This window comes from Ailuropoda melanoleuca, chromosome 5 (genome assembly GCF_002007445.2).
Source record: "Ailuropoda melanoleuca isolate Jingjing chromosome 5, ASM200744v2, whole genome shotgun sequence".
Lineage (NCBI taxonomy): Eukaryota > Metazoa > Chordata > Mammalia > Carnivora > Ursidae > Ailuropoda > Ailuropoda melanoleuca.
Genome location: NC_048222.1, coordinates 19,059,745 through 19,079,069, shown reverse-complemented (window position 1 = coordinate 19,079,069; position 19,325 = coordinate 19,059,745). Strand labels below are relative to the sequence as shown.

At 46.9% G+C, this 19,325-nt stretch overlaps 1 protein-coding gene across 5 annotated transcripts in view; it reads left to right on the top strand.

The window, feature by feature from the left end:
* The window catches only part of RREB1 (ras responsive element binding protein 1), a 126,096-nt gene that overhangs the window by 13,505 nt on the left and 93,266 nt on the right, over positions 1-19,325 (top strand). The window lies entirely within an intron of this gene.

Below are 19,325 nucleotides of genomic sequence, written 5' to 3'. Positions count from 1 at the left end.
CATCGTACAGAAGAGTCTGCCTAGGGTGCATTTAACTAAGTTCAACAGACCGCATTTGGGTTATAGACCACCTTTGGTGAGAAACATCACTAGTCAAGGCCGCCTATGTTTGCTTTAAATCAGCTAAACCAGAAGTCAAGCCTTTCAGTTTCTCTTCTGCCCTTGCTAGACTTGATCCTGATCGATGACTCCAATCTGATAACAAAAATCTCAAGTCCTTCCACTTTAATTTTCACCCTTTTTTGATGGTTAGGCTTTCATGTGGAAAAACTCTCAGCATGGGTACTGGGAGCCGCCCGTAACAACATCTAACGTTTATTGAGCACGTAGGGTAACCGTGAAATTCTTGACACCAATGTTCTCATTCTTTCCTCACAAAATCTCTTTGACCCGATGTCGTAGGTCAGTTACCCTCATTATTCAGATGAGGAAATGGAAACCCAGAGTGGCCATCGGCTACTGGGGATCAAACTGGGCAGCCTGAGTCTAGAACCCACGCTGCCTCCCCTAACGACACAATATATTCATCAAGTAAATATCCCCCTAAATCTGCCACGTGCAGGGAGCCCTTTGGTGGCCATGGAGGGGAAGCGTGTATGAGAACGAGCATGCTGCAGGGTTGCTGGCTTCTGGCAGTAGCGGGTTATCCAGCATTTGACAAGATGAGTTCCAGTAGACCAGAGAGGCTTGCATAGGTGGTGTTGGTTCACAGACCAGCCGGAGGGAAGTGCCTGTCCCCGGAGGCTCGGGCCGTCGCTGTAGGAAAGACCCAGGGACGAAGCCCTGAACAGACCTTTCTGGAAGATAGAATTTCCCCCAGGTCTCCATCATCAAAGAGGTTCCAGTGGATCGGAGGTTGTCTTTCCCACGGTGAGGGATGTCCCCAAAGCGAAAAAGCACGCAGGCTTTGGACTTAGGGCTTCTGCTGGTCCTCTGTGTGATGGGTAGTGGGGTGCGTGCCTGTCTCTCAGGTTCTTTCTTCTGGACACCCACTTTCAACCTCACTGAAAGTGCTTGAGCTCTGCTTCAAAGTAAGAGTAGTATGTGGGCCACTTTGGAAGAGCCTGGAAACCGTCAGCTCTGTAATCGAGTGTGGATTTGGGTTTTTGTTTCAAGGGCCAGTGCCTTGAAAATAGGTCCCTTGTTGGTTTATGTTATAATGTGTTGTCATTGATTATATAAATTCAGGATTTTGCGTCAAGGTGTTGGGGTTCAGAACTGGCGACCTAAGAGGCCCGGGGATCTGTGGTAACTCGTGAAGTGGGTGCAGCAGTTGATCTAATTATTGTCCTGATCTTAAAATTTGGCCATATTCAAGGGAGGTAGCCTTTGGGAGGTATTGTTCTTTTGTTGCTTTTTAAGCAGTAGGAGCCCTGTGGACTGGAGGGCCGTGGTAGAAGGATGGCCTGTCTCCCTTCGGATGATTTTGGGATGGAGGTCACCATTGTGCATTGATCTGCCCTTTTTGGGGGTGCCTGAGGAAGTTATGGGAACTGGCAGATCTTGAATTGCAATGAGCACTTGATGGTCTGTTTCCTGTTTCCGGTGGGTCTGTGGAGAGGGATTGTTTTGAAATTGGTAACAAATAGAAAATTTCAGCCTTGTGTGCCACCAGCCCAGTTACAACCGAGCTGTCTGCTGTTTACAGTACCATCCTCCTCATCCTCAGTTAGCCCGAGGCAATTTGAGTTTCAGGAGGAGAGTAGTGACAAGGACTCTGGATTAGGAGGCCTACACTCTGTGCTCCTTTTCCCATCTGCGGAATACGACCATCAGCTTCGCTGCCTCGGGAGTGGACATCACTTCTGGGACGCTTTCCCCGGGTACTCACTTCTGGGACGCTTTCCCCGGGTACTAGGCTCCGGGGTGGGGTGGGGGGGCGCGCACAGATGAGCAAAACACGTCCTAACACTCTCCAGTGCATCCCAGCTGGCAGGGACCCTGGGGCAGGCAGAGCACTGGGGAATGGGAAGTGGTGGGGGAAAGAGGAAGTGATGTCTTCAGATGTGAAGGGCTGGCCATGTGGAGAGCCAAGGCGGGGGGCTGCTGACTTCTAGGCAGAAGGACCCTGTTCAGTCCTGGCCCCAGAGTATAGAAATACCAGTTTCTTTGGGGCCAGGGTAGGGCAGGAAGTAGAGTGTGGCTGCAGGAGAGGGTTGGGGGTGTTGAGCTGAGTTAGGCACGAGACGGGTATTGAGATGGGATTCTGGAAAAATAGACGGGCTGGGGTGTGTGGGCAGTGGTGAGCCATCACGTGCTTCGGAGTGGGGCCGTGATGTGAGTGGCGTGTCTCAGAGAAAGAAGACTGCTAACCCTTTAGAAAAAGGAGGCAGTGGGGGAGGCATGTCTAGCAAGTGCAGAATGAACTTGGAATTTGGTGCCGCGTTTAATAGAATAATTTATCCCCGCCCCTGAACCCCTTCATGCACCCCCCCCCCAAGAGATTTTTCTGCCCAGGTTGTTGTGTGGGCTGCCCTCTGAAGGCTGAAATGATCGGAAAGTGGTGGGGTCCTTATTTCAGCAGGTAGAACTTGGGTCAGCAATGTATCCGCTCCCTCAGTTGTGTTTTACTCATGGGTGCTTATAGACTTATCAGGTAGCGGAATTAGAGGAGAGAGACACCTTTCTTTTCCCTCTGAGGGTGACACGGGGAGTCAGAGGGGACTGCTGTTGCTATAATTATAATCACCCGTTTGTCAGCTGGGAGTGAATGGGCTCTGAGAGGGAGCAGGTGGAGGGCTGGCTACTGTGCAGTCCTGGATGACCTGGGGGTGAAGGTTTCAGGGGCTGAGAGCTGCTCTTGGAAATTGTCTGTTCCTCAGGAGGCAGCCGCCTGAGCAGGGCGGGCTAGTGGGTCCTCCGAGCATGTGCATGCGCCCAGGTAACTGCTCTGCCCCTCCTGCTTCCTGCCCTCTGCCCAGATTCCGTCTCCCTCTCTGAGGATGACATCAGCCGGGAAGGGGAGCCCTGGATGCCCAGGGCCTAACACCCCCGAACCCTGTGTGCGTGCGTGCGTGCATGCGTGTGTGTGTGTGTGTGTGTGTGTGTGTAGGAAGTCCTATAGCAGGTCCCAAAGACCATCAGTGGATTTTTCACTACAGTAAGGACACGATATTACCTTTATTCTTAGGTTTCAAAGTCCTCCGCCCTCTAGGGAAGCCACGTCCAATTTCGTATGTGTGGCTTGATACATTTCAAAGCCGGTACTCCTGGACTGAGGGAGCTAAGAGGGTTGTGAAAAATGTGGGGAGGCCCCCTCAATTCGGGAGGTGGGACACAACACAGACCTTAACGTTAATAATTTCTGTCACCTAAAACTGATTTTCTAGGTTACAATGCTGTGAGCTGTGGGCCACCTCCTGTGTTTGATTTTGTCTCTGAACATGGCCTCTCATTTGCACCAAATGTGAGCTGGAGGAAGTGGGGTGCTGGTCTGCTCTGGTGGTCCCCTCCAGCAGGGGAATGCGGCGGGAGGGAGGTATCTTCCTTGTGCTTGTGTGACAGTCGGGGCACTGGTTTGGGAAGGAATGCTCTGGGTCCGCCCCGAGCCTTGTGCTGGGTGGTCGCATGCCTTACTCCATGGATGAGGGGGAGGTAGTATTCCCCTCTTTTTAGGGACAGGAAGCTGAGGCTTACGGGTGCTCCTGTTTCTGAGGTCGTGCAGCTAGTGTCCTCGGACTGCTGGGAAGCTTTCTGTCCTGGCCTGTCTCCACAGTCTTAAGGGACATTCTTTTGTTACACAAAATCACACTATACCTTGGTACCTGGAGAGCTCCTAGCCGGCATTTCTGAACCTTGATTTCATTCATCTTCATTCTTTAACACTTTGCTTGGATTTGAGCAGAACATGGTATTTGAATGCCTCAAAATGTACCTGAAATATCCCTGATTGGACCAACTCCCTGTGTGTAGGACACTGGGTTGAGGCATGGTGGAGCATGGTGGTTCTTGCCTTTGGTTTGCAATATGAAAGGCATTCACACTGCAGTGTGGACCCGGGGCCAAGTACCCATGGAAGGCTGAGGCTAACGGAAGAAGCCGAAGTGTGGGCTGAGGTTCAGGCAGGAAGGGGCAGGTGGGGTTTGGAATTTCGGGTGATAATTTGGGGTTGAGGACCTCGTAGTGGGAGATGGTAGGATCGGAGGGCTCTCTGGGGCGGGTGGGGCAGAAGGGGAGGGAGGGAGTCCTGAGGTTTTGAGCAGAGAAGTGACAGGTTGGCCCGAGCTTTGGAGACCTCAGAAGGGGGAGCGTGGCCGTGTCTGTGCTTTGGGTGGCTGCTGTGGCTTGCTTCACTGTTCCCTTGTGGCCCAAGGCAGAGAGTACATCCGCATGTCAGCTGGTACAGGCTGAACCGAGCGGTGCTCAGGATCTTGGGAGTGCCTAAAGCCACTGGCGTGATGTATACACACAGGGAGGCTTTATTTCTTTACAGCCATAGATTTGTTTAAAAGCTGAATCACATACTCTGGCTTAATATTTGACTTCTTAGTTACCAGCTCCACATGAGCTGCCCTCAGGGGGGTGATGGGTGGAAGGGAGGGTGCCGGGAGCAGAAAGAGACCTGGTTTGTAGAAGGGCTCAGTTCAGATGCTTCTGGGCTACCCTGTCCGTCTCGGAGGCTTGTTCGCTGAAATTCTGTATCATCTTTACAATGCGGACACATGGGTTTGTACGTTACTGGTGCTGGTTTACTGAAGGTGGGGCCGGAAGGCTTTCTTGGCACTTGTGTGCCCTGAGCTGTGGTGTGTGGACACCTGGCTGGGAGCACTGTGGCCCCAGGGACCGGAGCCAGTCTGCCAACCCCACCCCGCCAACCCGGTTTTCAAGTCTGTGGCCGGCTTCCGTGGTTCCTGGTGACAGAGAGAAACTGGTGCTGTCTGCCACAGCCCAAAGGAGAGCAGGGATGCTCTCACCTGCCCTAACTGGGGGAAGGAAAGGTGGTCTGGATGGAGGAGCTTTACTGATAACTCTCCCATATCATGTTTACCCTTCATGGCCAACCTGCCTTCCTGGAGAAACCTGCCAAGTCTAAAGCCCTTTGCAGCCTTTCCTTCGCTCTTCGGCCCTTGGGTGAGGCTGGAAGGGCCTGAAGGAGAGGCAGCCGGGAGCCAGAGCCTGCATAACCCACGAACGCCAGATGCCACCCCCGCTGATGCAGATTCGGGGATCTGTCATGTCACAGCCCCCTGCGTCCGATCCCAGTCCGTGGACACACTCCGCACCTGTGTTCGGAGCAAAGCGCTCCTCCTGGCTCCTACCCGGATGTAGCCTCCCCAGCGCTTTCCCTTTTGAGCTCTGGCCGTGGGGATGCCACTCTTGTCCCCTTCCCATTCTTCTGTCTCCCTAGTCATTTTGAAGAAGCAGATACCAGCTGTCCTGTGCCAGTGGGGGTCACTGGTTTTCATGCACTGTCTCCATAGTCCGCACAACGGCTGTACCATGCTGGTGTCATTATTCACAGCTTGCAGGTACAGAAGATGGGGTTTGAAGAGAGGGTCCTAATTATACCAGGACATAGTATACAGGACACTGCTCCCCAGCTTTTGGTGCTTTGTCTCATTTAATTTGTGTATTGACCTTGTGAGGTCATCGTTGTCTCCATTTTACAGATGGGGAAGCCGAGGCTGAGAGCATTTAAATCGTTTGCCTGGGCACTCCAACCCTAAGAGACAGAGTCAGAATTTGAGCCCCAGCCGGTGTCCTCCAGTACACGTGCTCTTAATCTTTGCTCTTCTGTATTTGTTTAAGCAGAAATTTCTCCTTTGGGGCCATCTTAAAGCTGATGGCTTCCATTGGATGTGTTTTCTAACAGTGCATTTCTTTAAAGGGGGAGGAGAGGAACTAATGTGTATCACGCACCCATTAGAGTTTTAGGCACAGAGGATGTGTTTTCCTTATCCTAGAGTACAAACTCCACTGTGGGTTTTTTGTCCTTTTTATCTGTTTTCTCCATCCATGATGCCAAGCCCAGACCACAGCACCTGGCATGTCTGGGTGCCCGGTGAATACTCTGTGAATGAACGGACGAGTGAGGCAGGCTTCTGTTAGCCATATTACAGGCGGAGGCCGTGAGGCAGAGTTGTGTGACTTGCCCGTAGTCACACCACAGTTACGAACAACTTTTGCTCTTCGCAGCACAGATCTTTTGTTTTTTTAACAGATCACTTTTACACACGTAAAATTTAGGGAGTAATCAGATCTATGTCACGGGATCGTAGGGCATGATATAAAACACTATAAATACTTAGCCAGTGTCTGGCACAGAGTAAACATTGGATGAGTGGCGTTGCGTTGGCCGTGTTTCCGATCGCTCGTCTGCATATGGCTTCATTTGGGGCACGGTTGCTGAAAATTTGCTAGCCCCTGAAACTTTTAATTTTATTAATCGGATGTTCCTATCTCTGCTGTACTCTCTGTCAAGCCATAACAAGTAAAAAAATCGGTGAAATCAGTTTAAATCTACTCCAGGCAAGGGGCTCTGACTAGCAAGAGTTGATTCAATTATATTGGTGTCTGCTTTGTTTCCAGTCAGAATGTTGTACTGGAAGGGGCCTGAGGGATCCTTGTCCAGTTATTCCCCTTGCACCCCCTAAATTTACAGGTGAAGAACCTGAGGCCTGGAGAGGTACAGGGGCAAGACTGGGGGGAACTTAGGTTCTCTTCCACGTCAGCAACCCCACCAGGTCCAGACTCCCAGAGATCTGTCCTCGGTGGGATTGTCTGGATGCTCGTGTAGGAGCCGCCATTATTCCTGCTGAGGATGTTAGTGAGTAAATCCGAGCAAGAGCCCGTGAATCAGAATCACAGTACTACGTAAACATTTCTCACTTATAAAGTGTTCATATTTATTGTAAATAATACGAGGGAGTGTGAAGAACATAAAACTTCCTGTCATCCTGTCACTCAGATTGCAAAGGAAGTATTCCCAAGTCTCAAGAAATTGTTCTTCCCTATTAGATTTGTGTTATGTTGTTGCCCATTTAACTCCTGCTCACCGTAGAAACTTCTAAATGAACAAAAAGGAGGAAAAGTCTAGTAAAGCACAAAGGAAGAGAAAGTAATTTACTTTCATGAGTCACAAATAACTTTAGTGTGTGTCCTTCTAGATGGCTGATGTGATGCATAAACACTTACCATAAAAGTGGAATTCATTACATTTGTGGACAATAAGAAGCCCATTTTTGCACATGCCTTTATACCAATCTATTAAAGATTTAATGTGATAGGATAAGTATTTGCTGATGTATTTAAATATCCTTTGACATGAAAATCACATTATTTTGATGTGGCACAATTGGGTGGGAGGGCCAGAGACTGACATTTTCATTATTTAGCATTCCCTGGGCATTCACCGTGGGAAGGAGGGAGGAGTATTTTCCTAGGTTAAGTGAAACCAATCTAGGATTAAAATTTTTACTGTAAATTAATCAGAAATTGATCTATACTAAAGAGGAAAACGCTGAACAGAACAAAATATATTTATTTTTTGATTAGTTATGATCTGTCATCTTATTACTCTAAACAAATTAGTCATTGATGAAAAACATATTGAGCAGTTCAAAAAGTCCTTCTAAAAGGTCAGAGTGTCTTGAGAAGAAGATGTTTTCCATCCTATATAGGACACTGTGTTGTGAATGTTCCATATGATGTGACATGTAATTTACCTCTGGTTGTGTTTTTAAGTGGGTATTTTGCTTTCATCAATGTCACGTTATTTGGATGTTTTAGAGCAGTTATTCCCAATTTTTTCCAATATAAGGACCGGTTTTAATGTAAAAACTTTTGTTGGTAGGCTCTGACCAAAAGTTCCTAAAAACAGGGGTGCCTAGGTGGCTCAGATGGTTAAGCATCTGCCTTCAGCTCAGGTCATGGTCTCAGGGTCCTGAGATTGAGCCCCGCATTGGGCTCCCTGTTCAGTGGGAGTCTGCTTCTCCCTCTCCTGCCTCTCCCTCTGCTTGTGCTCTCTCTCTCTCCCTCTCAAATGAATTATTAAAATCTTTTTTTAAAAAAAAGAGAGACTCTTAAAAAAAAATCCTAAAAACAACAGGGCTCGTGGAATTTATGTTAATTAATTACAAGAGCATCTTCATACCCTTGCCAAATAATAGTACATATATGTGTACAATTTACTTGGTTTGTAGATGCTTGATGAGCATATGAATAAGTGGACCCCCTGAAATAGCTCCTAGAGGCACCTGCCCTAGAGGAAGATAGAGCCTACATGTGAATAACTCTGAGGTCTAAGGTCAGGAAAATAACAATTAGATCAGTCCTGAAGGGCACGTGGAGTTCTCCCAACTCCAGGACCGAGGTGTAGGTGGAAGATCTGGGGGCCATTCTACAGCAGGTTAGGAGCACACATTTCATTCCACCTGCTCCCTACTGATGCTTCCGGAGGTCCCCACCCAACCTGGTTGTCATTATTTCAAAGGCAGGAATGTCATTGGAAGAGTAAATTGAATGAGAAATACTTCATCAGGCCTTATGGAGTATCTCCGATAGCCCTTCTAATTAATTTCGTGTGGTCTGTTAGAGCGAGGGCTGGATTTGTAGGGTAGGTGACTAGTTAGGTTCTAAACCCAGCCCAGCCTTGATTAGGGTTAAAGGAGAGATATTACATTGTATACCTCGGTCTCTCCACCTGTAAAATGGGCAGAGTCTCTTTACTTTATCATATTCTTAGGAGGGGACTTAATGATGCGCCCAGGCAGTGTTTTCCTTTCTTTTTAATCAGTAGAAGCCAACAGAAAAGCCTTTGTGAGGCTAGATGTTACTGTCCTTTCATATCAAGGATAAAGGACCATAAAACTAGGGAAATTCTGAGTATCCCGAAAGCTTCTTCAAGACAGAGCAGCAGGCAGGGACCTGCCAGTGGAGTGAGACCTTCCTCAGAAACCTCCTGTCTCCATGCTCCTGAGGTTCCATTTTCTTCTCTTTAAAATGAGGGTGTTAGTGGCTTAGTAATTGTTCAGTAGTGACGCCTCTTAGCACACTGTTCTTGGGCTCTGACAACAATGTTCTTGCACTGCTCCACCCCCCAGAAGCTGCCTCCTTTCTGATGTCGCCATATGATGGGAAGGAAAATCATCCCGGTGTTTTTCTAGGAGTCAGGGCCAGGAGCAGGTACTCTCTTTCAGTTTTAGGTGCTGTCTGTGCATTTTCAGACAGTGTCGAATGGAATCTTGATTTCAAGCCTGTATAGCCTTTTCGAGTTGCTCCAGGGAATCTTCCAAAGAGGCTGTACAACCAGCCCATATCCGACTTGGGAAAGAGCAGGGCTGGGGAAGTGACTGCCCAGAAAAGACCATGTGGGGTGGATTTTCTGCAGATAATAAAACTGGATTTTTACAAAGGCAGTAAGAATTACTTTTATTAGGTGGACCTGAGGTGGCATGTGGCTAGAGTCTCCTGAATTCAGTGACAGGGCTGTGGCTGTCTGTACAATGGGACCAGCACCTCCCCTGCCTGGTGCCCTCAGCCGCGGTGAGGCTTCCCCAGGACACATCAGAGGCGGTGGTTACTCCGGATGAACAATGACCTCACAAAGGTTTCCAGGGGAAAAACCCTCCAAACATAATTTCCAGAATTCTGAAGCAGTTTTACCATTCTGATTCTAAGAGAGGTTGGATTGGAAAGGGGACTGCCATCAGCACCTTCTCTTCTCTTTGTTTTACAGATGTTAGGAATGATCGTTTAAAAAAAAATAGAAATGAGTTATAAATGATAACTTAAGGATTTTAGTTGAGTTTATTTTGAAGTAGTTTGCTTCAGGTTTCAATGACTTGGCAATGCAGAGAGAATAGTAACTAAGCCTTTCGTAAGAGATGTTATTTGAGGAGGGGTCACAAATGAATAGTCAGCTTAGGAATGCAGAAGTGAAGTTTCTCTGAACTTACCTGCCTTTTTGACCAGGAGGAGAGATGATTTTTTAGGCATAAGAGTTCACCAAGTAATGAGTGACAGTCTCTAAAGATACTTAACTCTGTGAACAGAGCATACGTAGCTTCACTCAAAATGGATTGAGTTCTGAACCTGATGTTTTCAGGAGGCCTTTATTATCAGTTAGCTTGTAACGACACGTCATTAATCAAACCTGTTGTGTTTCCCACAGAATTTCATTAAAAAAGGTTCCCATACCCCTTAGACGAGGGGGGCAGTGAAACAGAAACTTGATAGAAATACTAGGGGGGGGAAATAAAGCCACCGTGGCACCTGGGCCTCCTTTCACTTCCTTTCCTGATTCTGCCTCCTTTGAGATGTCTTCGAGAAGATGGAGGAAGCCACTTGGCGTCTGGGGTCATCACCCTGGATCGCGCCCCTCCTCTGGATTTGGGGACGGGAGTGGCTCAGCACTGGGAGTGCCTTCCCCAGAGCCCGGTGCTGGCTCTTCACGCTCAGCCCTGTCCCCCGGGGCTTTCTGGGCAGGCCTGGGACTTGGCAGGAGCAGGGTGGGACAGAGAAAGTGCTTTCCTCAGGGCCTTGCCTCTGCCGCACTTTGGGCCACCAGGGAAGGAGCCGGCCTTGCCTTCTAGAATGGGGTGCAGTCAGGGGACAGTGAGTTGGAAACCAGAGCAGAGGGTGGAGGGGCTGCCGGCAGTTACCATCCGCGTGTAGACCGAGCCACCCGGGCTGTGGTGCAGAGTTCTTGTCTGGCTGTCGGCCTTTCCTCTTCACGTTTCGGCATTCAGTGATCACATTCGATACATTTATGGTTTGCAAATGTGAGTATGATGTGCTCGTACGTTTTTTTGGGTGTTGACTAGGCAGTAAAACCGAGAGGCCAAATGCTAAGAGAGTTGCTGTTTGACCGAATCATTGAAAACTAGCCTAACTGGCCAAACTGTGGGAGCCATTCGCCCAGACTCCTCCGGGTAATGATTTTTGCTTGGTCCACTAAAAAACATTCCTCGCGAAGGTGTAGTGTCAGATAGAGGAGCGAGGGGTTCGGTTCTGCTTTGGTGGGGTGCCTCTGAGATGCTGGGAGGAGAGGATGGGAGACCTGAGGCGCTCCTCTCCGCTGTCTGCCTGACTCCTCCTCTTCCTCTCGGGCCCTGGAGCTACAGCGTTAGGTTTTACAGCACAGGGCCTGGTGCTACGCCCAGCAGTGGTATTTTCAGGCATTTCTCAGTAGTTTTTAGGATTATCAGTCATCACTTGCAGGGTTCCTTTTCATTTTCAAGGGCACCCAGTATAACCGTTTAGTTCCCTTTCAATAGCCCTCTTCACTCACTCAGGGCCCAGTCAGGAAGATTAATAATGTTCACTGATTTACTGTCGCTGCAAAAAAAGCATTAGTTAATTAGACTTTTACACCTCAGTCAGATGGCATTAGACACCCTTTGTGCACTTTAACTCAAGGATGTTAAAGACCTAAATCTCGGAGAAAAAAGAAAAGAAAGAAAAAGGACAGGCACTTTTCCAGTTTAAGCTGCATGTTGGTCCATGTTAATTAGGCATTTGTCCCTTAGTCTGGAGGTGATAGAAAATGCCAGTTACTGCGGTATTTAACTGACATCAAACTCCTGTCCAAATAATTCAGTTGGGCCCAGCCTTCTCTCTTAATTGGTGGGAAGGAAAACTCCGGCACACACCCAGAATAAGGAGGAAACTGTTACTTTAACATTTAAAAATTTCATTCTGGAGGATCTGAAGAACACTTGTGTATTTTTTGTTGTCGATGTTCACTATGCAGTGGAGCTTTTTTAAAACACAGTAACAACAGAATCTCTTCTAACACTCCAGCTACCCCCAGATGATTAGCTTTTGTCAGTCTTCAGTAAATGCAAGTTTAGTAACTGTTGTTCTCCAAGGTCAAAAAGTTATCCAGGGCCTTTATAGATTTATAGATCTGTTTGGCACCGTTTTAAAAAAGACATTTAATGTTCTAGCACACGGTCAGATCTTTGTCAATCCTAGAAATTAATTAGTGGGTCAGAGTGCCAAGCAATATGTGTTTTAAAAAACCAGTATATGGTGGCATATTAAAAGGATGGTTTTGTAGGAATAATTAGATGAAATGTGCTCATTGGAAAGTTTTTAAGCAACTTCTTCCTAGTTGCTGGGGAAGGTAATTCTCAGTGACAAGAGTTTAGTTTACCTTATTCATGAGGTATGTAAAACAATTCCAAAAATAATGAAAAGATTTTTTTCTAACTTGGGGTAGCCTTATTTGACATTAAACCCTCCTTGCTTTGTCTATGGTTTCTAGCCAAAAGTTCACACGTTTGAGAGCCCTTCATTTTCAGTACTGAACTACTTTTTCGTGCACTGAATGAACGCAATATGTTAACACTCCTGTCCGGCCCAGAATTGCTCGCTGCCCCTTTGGCCTGCCTGCCTGGTACTGGCTGAAAAGGTACCATTGTTTGTTCTGCAAACACTGGGTGATGTTTGTTTCCAAGGTGACTGGTTCTATTGCTGCCCTTTAGGCAAGGGGGGATGGGGGAGAGAGAAAGTTGGCTTTAAACACCTGAGAGCATCCTGTACAGTCTGTGTGTGTGTATGTGTGTAAGTTGAAATATTATTTTAACTGAGTTAATGGGAGAAAATAGGGATAATGTGGAAATGTGAGAAAAAGACAGATTATCAGTAAGTTAAAAAAGATCAGCAAGTTCTGATACTGAACTCTGTCCTTAGAGCAAATGTAATGGTAAGAAATGTTAGAACTAAAGGTCTGATCAGATGGAAATGAAATGAACTGTTTTTACATTTGAGAAAGTAAAGAGTCAAGGGAAGAAAAAATATTTTAGATGATAACCGTGGAAATGTTAACTTTATGTTTGCATGAAATAGTTCTTTAGCTGTAATTGTAAACAGCTCTTCAGATGAATAAGAGTATAAGGAAAACTGGTTATTAACCAGGTAGCTAGGCCTTCAGAAACAAGTAAAAGAATAAGGTTGGTTTCAGTTTTAAGTTCTGTTAAAAAAAAAAAAAAAAGAAAAAGAAAAATGTTAAATAGTTGAAGTTTATTTGGGTCAAAAGTTTTCCAAGAAGGTAATAGAAAGCATCGTTGGTGGTATATAATTGACTTATTCATCAGTGAGACATTTTTAGTTCAAATTATAAGGAAAAGAAAATGATTCCTCCCGTTTTGGTCCCCCACCCCCTCTTTTTTTTGTTTTATTGTACATGGATGCTGTTAACAGAACTTTGCCTTTTCACTCCTATCGGGTTTAGTACAGTTCATGCGCAGGTTTCAGTAAACATTAACTACTTTTATCAGGACTTGCAGTGTGCTGAATGGTTAGCAAAGAGAGTGTACTGCAAGAGACAGATGAAAATGAGAGAGTCCAAGGTCACATGGTGGTTGAATTTTTAGAAATTATTGAGAATTTAGAGAGGAGACCTCCAGTTTCACATTTTAAATATCCTCTCGTTATTGTGGGCCTGAGACAAGGCTACTTTGCCTAGCATTTCTATGTACTAGGGTTAAAACAGATTTCTTCAGATGCTCCCCCTGAATGGCAGGCAAATGATTTTAAAACATTGTTTTTACTTTCATTAAAAAAAAAAGAAAAAAAAATCTCGGCTTGATTCAGGACTGCCTTCTAGGATGAGTGTTTCAAGGTCCCAGCAGTGAAGTACTCTAACATTTATCACGGTGATTCTTAAGGTCTCTTTCGGTTTTATGGGGGTTTCTTTTTTCCTTTCTCAAAGATAATTTGGGATTGATTGCCGTCAGATAGATAACCGGTTTCGTTCTCGGAGTTAATACATTAAGTCATAAACCAAGTGCTATGATGAAATACTGCCAAATAGAGAATAAACCTACTCTTTTCATTAGTCATGTAATATTATAGAACTTTTGCCTCCCCGCATCCTTTTCAAAAACAGGAACGTGACTTGTGCTTTTCTAAAGGACATGCATGTTTTTAAAATTACTGACAGTAGAAATGATTGTCTTCCTTGCCCCTCAGTGCAGCATGCATGGAAGCAGACCAGTAAAGTTTGTCCCCGGAGTATCGTGTCCGGCTGCGTCGCCGCACGGTCGTTTCTGCGTCCACCCGGACCGCGACGGCAGAGCCCCGGGCAGGGTAGGGCTTCGAGGGGAACACCCGAGCCGCCCGCCCGTCGGGCTCGGGTACCCCCCTCCCCCCGCCGGCTGCAGACTCCAGGCGGTGCGGCCGGGTGTCGGCTGCGCTCCTGCGGCGGCCGAGCGGGTGGGCGGCCGGCTGGGGGCCGGGGAGGGGCCTGGGCGGACGCGCGGGCGGGGCGGCCNGGCGGCCCTGTGAGCGGGCCGCGCGGCCGTCAGTCAGGGCGGCGCGCGCCGATTGGCTGGTCGGCCGGCGGGGGCGGAGCTCGGCCCGGCCTTCCCGGTGGGCGGTGCCGGCGTCGCTTCCAAGAAGACCTTGACGCGTTCTCCTCGGCCCGCGACGGTCGGAGCAGCGATTTAATGAACAACCAGGGATCTTCAAAGAGCCGGTTTAGTAGTTGAGCTCGTTTTTGAAAAGTGAATACCTCTCAGGAAGAGATTAGAAAGTGTACGCTCTGTGCGAAGTCCTCCCTCTCCTCTTTTTTTTCTTTGGCTGATTTGAGACCATTTAGCCTGTGACCACTTGGAATTTTCAGAAGTTTTGCATAGGCGTGAGCTTGCCCACTTGAATTTTGTACTTGCTTTCCAGGACAAGCCCACGTTAACACATTTGGTATATCCGATGGCTCTTTTTAAATGAAAGCAGCATGTGGCTAGAAAATTATCTGCAGACTTTTTTTTTTTTTTTCCTCAAAGAGGTGGGGTACAGACGTTATAGGCAGCCGACCTGGAACTAGGTGAAGGAGCTTGTGGAGGAGACAGGAGAGGTGAGAACGTTGGCCGAGCTTGGAAGCAGGACGTCTCCTGGTCCTTTCTATCCTTTTCCGCTGAGTGTCCAGCAACTGTTGTCCCCAGTGTGACCTGCCTTCCGAGAATGGAGGCGGTTGGGCAAAATACAAGCAAACGGGACAAGTGGCTTCAGTACTGAGTTAGTTCCCAGCAGTGCAGGAGTCAGACCTCCTGCACCTCTCCTGAGAGTAGGGTGCCCCTCTCTCCTCCTTCTCCCTTCGTAATCAGCCTGTCGATAATAGTGAGGCCATTCAGCTGGGATGCAGTTTCTTGATGTTCTGTACTTCAAGTGCATGACTGCTGACTGCAGCAGGTGGTTTGGAGACCATCAACCTTACTTCTGATGGCTGAAGGCGGCCTGCCACCGAGGCACCCTGAGTGTGCCCTGAGCTGGCACAGTGGGTGATGCACATGGCCCTGCCCGCTCCTCTGAGTCATGTGGCTGGGCAGAACCTGAAGTGGGCAGCTTGCTGTCCTAGGGGCACTGCTGCCCCCACGCTACGAGCAGCATGGAGTACCTAGTGACTCACGTTGCTCAGTCTCTCCACTGGGTGACTTGTCTCGATTTTGGTGCGTCGCCCTTGGCGATCCCTCTGGGCTGCAGCATCCAACACAGGGATTCTTAAACTGCAGGGAAAACTTTTCCCTAACACATGCCAGGGCCCACTCCAGACAGGTCTGTAGTAAGGCTGGGGCTTGGCCTTTCGAAAATCTTCCTAGGTGATTCTAATGAATTCCCCTAATAATTAGCATTCAAAACTGTATTTATAAACAGTCTACTTTTGTATTTATGGCTGATGAGACAGCTGAAAACACTTGAGCCACGGGGAATTTTTTTTTTTAAATAAAAATAGGAAATGATATATAAACCTTGAAATTTTCCCATCTGATGCTTGCAAGTTACATCCCTGAGTTTCCTATTAAGGCAGGTATTGTGGTACCTGTGCTAGAAGCCTGATAGGCTGTCTGCACTGGCAGGTGTAAATGCTACTAATTAATTTTTTAAGAACTTGGCACTCTGACAATTATCAGGGATGCTGAGTAGTTGGTACCAGATGTTTCTTTTGTTAAGGCCACGGAGAGGTAATATCACAGGTAATAGGCTATAGACCTTTAATCCCTGGGTCTGAGGCTATGGATTTTGGCCATGCTGAATATTTTCTTTAAGAAGGGTGGGGGAGGATGTATGGTCTGGTTTCTACTCGTCCCCCCCCCACGCCCNAAAGGTGTTTACTCAATTATCATTAGGCCCAGCTCTTTTTAGAAGAGAGTAAATGGTACTTGGGGCCTTTTTATCTAGACCCTCTTGCTCACCATTTTTGCCACAGCTGAAGGGACAGCCTGTGGCTCTAACTGAATTCAATCCTCCCTCAGTCTTTTAACTGCGGAACAAGAGGAAAGTCGGCCGCTCGTCATTTCGTGTGCAGACTTCACAGCCTCTGAGCGGCCTCTGCTTACGCAGTTCATGAATGCACCATTTGTTGTTTCGAGCACAACTGTTAGATACAACTGGCCTTGCAGCCCACTCTGCCCGGGATGAGAGTGCATCACTGCAGCCATCCCCCCGCCCTTTTCTTTCCTCTTTTTTTTTTTTGGTTTCTGCATAAGCCGGATTTTTGCTTTAAATACCACCATTTTGTCCACAGTACTGTTTCTTTGACCCAACTTATATTTTTCAAAAATAAGTTTCAGAAATAAGGTTTAATTTGCTCAGGTTGTTAGTGTAGGGGTGCTGAATAAGTATAAGTGTTTTACTTTGTTAAAGGAGGAGGTTATTTTTGTGGCTTGGTTTTGTATACATGCTTTTTAAAAAATAATCTCAAAGAACACGTCACTTTGAAATTTGGTTTAAATTGCATTGAAGTTAGAAAGTTTAGGTTTTTCCTAGGTCATTATAGTTCCTTCTTTTTAAGCTTTATACACAATCCCTTTGTCATCAGGTATTGTTTTCAATTGAGAATTTAAGAGAAGCCGTCAAAACCAAACTCTGCAGTGTGGTTTTTAGGAGTAATGGAATATCATCATTACAAGTAATTATTTATTATTCTTTTCTCCTCTTGAAACCAGGTCCCATCCAAAAATGATACCATTAGTGTTAAAATTTTCATTTTTGTTTTGTTTCTCTCACATATAGATTCCTTGGCCCTGTAATTATATGTGTTATACTGCATGTATACATAGGTTGACGTTATGCCTTTTTTATATTTTGTTGCATTGTATTTTAGTCAGAAGTGTGTACTGACATATTTTTCTGCTGTCCTTTATCTATTGAACAACTGGGCCAAATTGTTACTTCTGACTGCTGTTAGGCCCTCCTCTGGCTCAGGAGACAAATTTCTGTTAAAGCAGCAAACATGCTACAGCAACCAGCCCTACAAGCCTCTGCGTCCTGGAGCTTCCAAAAATGAAAGTCGTTTGCTGAAAATGAAGAAGCTTTCTGTAGTTGAATTTTAAAGTAGATGTTGAGGTTTCAAGGAATAGATTCAGTTGTCTTTTGAAGAAGTTGTGGAGGCCCAGGATTGTGTTTGTGTTTTTGTTAAAATTGAGACCTACAAACATGTTGAAGGGAAACAGTGTCATCTTTAGTGAGATGCATGCGTTCCTTTTCATCTCACTATTTGGAGGGGGAAGCTCTGTCCCTTTGTGAAGATTAAGTCCACCACCTCAAGAGTCCTTCTGGTCTCTTGATCTGAAGACTAAGCAGTGACAAGTTCTGGGGAAAGTGACCCCGGGGTTTACTGCTTCCAAGAGCCATCCTCTCAACCCTGAGTCTGCTCCTAACATTTAGAGCACCTTCCATATGCTGTCCTGCAATTTTCAAGTTTGGTTTTTTGATCTGCACCTTTAAGCTGGGTAAACTCTCATTGGACTTTTCTCCCTGTACCACAGTTTCTTGACTGCTCCTCTCCTGTGATTAATATGTGTGTTGCTTAAAATGGCATTCGAAACATCACCAGGTATTTTCACCAGGTAGAAACTGCTTTTCCTGTGTCAAAACAACCAGTGTGGCTTAGTTGATGCTTCTGTTGCTAAGCAGGTAAATTTCTGGTCTGCGGGCTGTCGGTTAACCCTGTAAATGCCGAATGTCAAGCAAAAAACAAGAAGAGGGAAAACCGAAGAGGTGATGCTTCCTTTTTACATAAGGCTTTGGTCAGGTGCGTGACGTTTGGGCCTAGCTCACCCCAGCCTCCGCCTTATGGGTTGTCAAGGATCCAGCCTCGACTTTTGTGTTTTTGAGGGGAGGAGGACTAGGGTAGGAGGTGGAGAGGGCTGGAAAGTTGGTAGTATCCAGGGAGATGAAGGCCCAAGGAGCTGATAGTGAAGGTGTCACAACGTATGATAAAAATTATGGACTTCAGTCCAGTCAGTAATGGCTTTAGCCTTTTTTCTTTGGGACTTTTCTCTGCACGTCTGCCTTAAATTGCAGTATGGCTGTGGGGAAAAGAAGAGGAAAGAAAGGGGTTGCTGTTTGCATCCATTTGCCAGAAAGGAGTTAACAGAACATACCGCAGAACAGGTTGGGCAAGACTGTTAAAGCCAGTGATGAAGCCTTCCTCCCTCTCTCTCCCTCCCTCTCTCTCTCTCCCCCTCCCTCCCTCCTTCCTTCCTTCTCCCTCTTGTTCCAACCCTGTTCTCCCTTTCCTCTCCCAGGACTTTAAAACATCTTCAGATTATCCCCTACTCCCCCACCCCCACCCCTCCCCACGTCAGCGTCTGGCTTTCCCTCTCCAGGGCAGAACATTTGATGTGATGAAAATACTTTGTGGAGATGAGGAGCCTGTGGGAGAGGCCTCAGCCATGCCAGCTGTTTCTTGAGAAATCGATGGCGCGCTTGTCTGTGCCCTTCGCCATGTAACATAGGCGCCATTCAGCAGAGACATTCTTCTGTGTGCATTTATGCCTCTGTGGGACTGCGGGGTGGGCGGCCTGAGGGGGGCTGGGGGGGAAATGAGGTCGGAATGGAGATGTGGGAGATGTGGAGGGCAGCGAGGGAGGGTCCCTGTGCTCTGAGTGCCAGGAAGTCATGAGACATTGCATCTGGAAGCATCTGAAGTTTGCTTGGACTTAGGGGACGGGTTCGCTTGTGGCCATAAATGCAGAGAAGCCAAGCTCTTGCCAGGCCAGTTCTGGTCCGATATAAGTTCTGCGTGGTGTTTGTATCTAATCCCTCCGTAAACATACCATATATAGTCATGGTTGAGCTCGCCATAACACACATCGCAGGGGAACCTCTCCTAATGCACAGATCCTGGGGCACTTAGAAGCAGGCTCAGGCTATTTCTGGTGTGTGGTGGCTTTTTTTTTTTTTTTTTCCCTTTTTGGAGGGATAAGGAGGGGGCTTTTTTCCCCTTCTTCACACTGTTTGAAACATGTTTCTGATCCTTGTGTGTTTGGCACCGTGAACACTGAAGAAACTGTACCATCACACGAGGAGGAACGGAATTCACTTTGTACATCTGTTTTAGCATAAAAACCTGGCTTTTTTTAGTATCTTTAACACCA